Source organism: Theobroma cacao, chromosome 6 (genome assembly GCF_000208745.1).
Source record: "Theobroma cacao cultivar B97-61/B2 chromosome 6, Criollo_cocoa_genome_V2, whole genome shotgun sequence".
In the NCBI taxonomy this organism is placed as follows: Eukaryota; Viridiplantae; Streptophyta; class Magnoliopsida; order Malvales; family Malvaceae; genus Theobroma; species Theobroma cacao.
In genome coordinates, this window is record NC_030855.1 from 11,533,034 (window position 1) to 11,537,701 (window position 4,668).

Below are 4,668 nucleotides of genomic sequence, written 5' to 3' on the forward strand. Positions count from 1 at the left end.
AACGTACGAGCTTGGCCTTCCGAACTGGCATGCCATGCCTGTCAAACTGCCCCAGGGTGTGATACCTACAACCTATGTGCTGTTGTTGTGACCCAACCACACTGATGCTGGCGATGGTTGGAAACCTCCTATTACGGGTTGCCTACTTGCAGTCCTCAACAAACTCCCTACCTCAAGCATGCTTATGGGCTAGGCAATAAACATGCATGCTGCTAGGTTGGCAGTTACATGTTAGACTGGTCATGGATTTACGAACAATGACATCCTTGACATGGACACTCGTGGTTATTCTATAGGCTCATCTGAGGCATCTTGTTCACTCGTAGCCCTTGAGGTAGCTCTTGTCTAAGGTCGCATCTTATACCAAGACGAAGCAATACCATGTTCAAAATGCCAAAATCCTTTGTTCAAAATTCAAATTCCAAAAATTCAAAGGTAGACTTACTAAAACTTGGTAGTTCGTGCAGCCTTCTGCTCATAATTCGTGTTATAGTCACAAACCATCAACAAGATTATACACTAATCCCAGCACTTACTTGACAAACACAAATTTACCTAAGACACTCTAAACCTAAGAGCTTTGATGCCAACTTTGTCACGACCCAAACCCTAAGGTCCATGTTCGGCGCACAAGCCTAACAGGCAAAGCCTATAAAATTTGAGCAAGCCTTAAATTTAAAAATCATATAACATAAAGCCAAGGGATTTCATAACCAAATATTCATAAATAAAATTTAAGTTTAAGTTCAACATAACATATTATCCCTGGCATATAGTTCATAACAATAACCATAAGTTCATATGTTAACCATTTAAGTGAGTTCATACATAACAACCCTTATACAAGTTCATAGGCACAATGTGTCACAACCCAATTTTCGGACCATGACCGGTGCATGGGCCCATTGGATGTAGCCCTCTAAGCCCAAGCAAGCCTATGTATATACTCCTGCTCATCATCCCGTCAACTATTCTTGCATTTACATCTCATAATTTTAACCTTTAAGTATTTAATAGTAAATTATAACAATCAAAAACTACATTTATAATGGCCTAAAATAACATTAACTATTGCCACTCATGGTGGCTTTACCAATCAAGATATACATATATGGTCTAAGACATCTAAGTACATTACATCACATGTACGTATTTACAAACAAAAATGACTCTAGGCTTCCAACGGAGTGACCAAGGTGAAGGTGCGGCTACGGAATGCCAATATACCTACCTAGGATACGAATCTACGAGGATACCTCGACCTAGTTACTGGCTGCCTCCTGATATGAAAACATGAAGTTGAAAACAGTGAGTATAAACCCAGTGAGTGAACAAAGGAAATGAACAAACAAGCGATAAAGAAAATTTAAAGAAAACATGATGCACTTATTTTCAAAAACAATGCAATTTAGTTTAGCTCCTATTAAAACCCCTCATAAAACCCTTAATGATTTAATCACTTGATGATAAAGGGTCCATGCATAACAAAGGATTCAAAGAGTGAAAACTTTAATAGCATTCAAGCAACTCAAGTCAAGTAAACGACGAGTCCTCGCTCTAGCGGAAAGGCATTCTCACTGCAGTGTAATTTGGGCTCAAAGTATCAGTGGACGACGATTTTTCAACTGGCCGAGTGTGTCACGACCTAGAACTCCCCTCGAGCCTGTGACAACCTTGCGATGTCCCAATCGACACTCATTACCTGAAATGTCAACCGGAACCCCGTAAGGCTTTAATATCAGCTTCTCATTTCCCCTGTGAGTAACCGTTGCCAAATATCACATTCTAAAAGAATTTAAACTATTTCCAATTTAAAACAATAAAAAATAATTTTCGTCTCACAGGGGTATTTTAGTCATTTTTCTCTAAAAATTTCAAAACTAGCTAATAATGTAGTATACGGTGCAAAACACATATTTCATAATCAAAAATAAATTTGGATGTCTAAAACATTCGTTTAAAGTGAAATTATGACTGTTAGAATAAAATAAAAATATTAAACAAAATATTCTATTTTCTTATAAAAATAAATGCCTACATACAGTAGTATAGATAACTAGAGTATGAAATTTAATTTATAGTGACATGTGGACCCCCAAATGACAAAAATGAACGAAGGCTGCAAACCTACAGTTTTTGAGGAAGTAAAGCCAACTGTAGTGTCACGACCCAAATTCCAGGTCATGACCGGCGCATGGGTCCAATGGACGTAATCCACTAAACCCAAGCAAGCCTATTATTTATCTTACTTATGATTCTATCTATTATCACTAAGTCCTATTTCATGACTTCGAATCAAAATAGTGATATACATTGCCAACTCGTACTGGCATTACTCTCTTAAAATTTACATTAAGTTCATCTATATATAACAAAATAATACTCGACTTTCAGCGGAGTGACTCGGATGAATATACAGCTACCGAATGCCGAGACAGCTACCAAAAGATGGACACAGGTCTACAAGGACACCTCGTCCTAATTATCGGCTACCTCGTGATCTGAAAACATGAATTTGAAAATGGTGAGTATAAACCCAGTGAGTGAACAAGGAAGGGAACAAGCAACAATTAGGAAAAATTTAAAATCATGATGCACTTGTTTCAAAACAATGCAATTTAGTTCATTCCTATTTAAAACCCCTCCAAACCCGAGAGTTTTTCGCTACAGCGAGCATGAATTTCGCTGCAATGAAAACAGAGCAACAAGAGAAACATTTTTCCTCACTCAACAAAAAGCCATCCTGCTAAACTAATAAAATCAACCTAACATTCATGAAAATTCTCAAAGTACAATGTGTCAACTTTCATGTACATCACATCCATAAATCATTGTCCATCCATTTGCTATATCACACATATTTACATATGTATATATATATATATATGTATATACCCATCATCATCATCTCACCAACCCATCATCATCATCACCAGCTCATCATCATCATCACCAGCTCATGTGCACTCCCTACTCGCACATGGCTGGGTCATCACCGGGTTATGCGCACTCCCTACTCGCACATAACCGGGTCATCCTCGGCTTATGCGCACTCCCTACTCGCACATAGTCGAGTCAACATAATTACACAACATTATATTCAAGCATATATGTATATCAACATAATGCAGCCACATAGAAATCCATAATAACCACATTTCATAACATAAACCTTTTCTCAAAAGCTTGTTCCCAAGGCATTCATTTTCATGAAAAATTGCATAAAATCATTCAAACACTTTGTTCAAAACAGTCATATTCCCAAAACAATTTTGATAGGCAGTCCACTCACAGGTGTCGAAAATCCGGATTCCGGGTGAACTCTGACTAATAGTCCTCAGGCGTAATTCCTTTGCCTTTTCCGGACGTCTCACCACCTTGACAAATAACAAAGTCGAGGAATTTACTATATTGTCCCTAAATTGATATAAATTAATTTAAATTACTAATGCTTGATATGTAAATGCAAAAATATGTCCGATTACCGCTTAATCACGGTATCGATTAAATTCGACCGATCACCCGATTAATCGGCGATTGTGTCCAAATCACCTCCAAATTAATTCATTTCTCCTCTAATACCTTAATTTACCACATACATTTAAATAAAGCCAAATTCAGCATTAGAACCCTCACAATTCCTTATAGAAAAAATTTGGTCATTTGGTGTACTAGCATCGAATTTTTTTCTACATAACCGTTTCACCTTACTTCATCATTTTCCATGCCATTTTCCTTGAAATAAAAACAATCCCCCATTGATATTCAGCCCTCATGGTTCGGCCAACAAGGAACCCTAGAGAAATTGAATATTTCTTTTGTGTTTTTGTTCATAACCATGCTTAACTATCCCTAAACACTAACATAGTCTAAAATCAAATTATTCCAACAACAATTCCTCTTCCATACCCATTTTTCAGAATTGAATTCATCATGATAACTCAATATTCAACCATGGAAATCAAGAACAAAAGCATGGGTAAGCTAGGTATCAAGGAGAATTAAAGAAATTTTAACTTACCTAGCTTGTTTCCTTGATTTCTTCACTTTTTCTTTGAATTTCCACCTAGGTTTTCTTGTTTTTCCTTTTGTTCTTCCTTTTTTCTTGTTGCTGGATGCCTAGGCCGAATATGGTGAGGGAATTGGGGATTTAATGGGCTGATTTCTATAGAAAATAATAAAATAATCAAGCATGCCATGTGTCACATGCTTATTGGCCCAATTTTTAACTTTTTGACTTTTTCTTCTTAATTTTCCACCACAAATATTCTGGTATTTATCCAATCCTACCACAATTAAAATCCCTTGGTCTTGACAAGTGCTGGGGCGAAAAATTTACCGATTTGCCCCTGGGGTGAAAAAATTACTATTTTGCCCTTTTACTCCGAAATGTACCGGAATCTCATTATTTCTACTTTTCAACCTAAAATAACACTAATATTGATCAATATTAACCAAATGGGGCAAAAATTGTTTAAAAAAATTTTCGTTTAGTCCTTTAGTGGCAAAATTACCATTTTGCCCTTGTGCTCCATAAATACCGAGAATCACAATTTTTCACTGCTAAACATCATTTTATACTCCAATAATCATAATTATATTTCATATAATTATTCTTGGTCAAATGTGATCAAATCTTGGCTAAAAATCTCAATTTTATCATCAAAT

General features: G+C 36.3%; 1 long non-coding RNA gene across 1 annotated transcript; it reads right to left on the bottom strand.

Annotated features, from left to right (window-relative positions):
* Positions 2,462-4,051, bottom strand: LOC108662393. The gene is made up of 3 exons (XR_001928326.1): positions 4,022-4,051; positions 3,293-3,377; positions 2,462-2,501 (listed from the first exon to the last, which is right to left on the bottom strand). It is a non-coding gene; the product is annotated as an uncharacterized LOC108662393 (long non-coding RNA).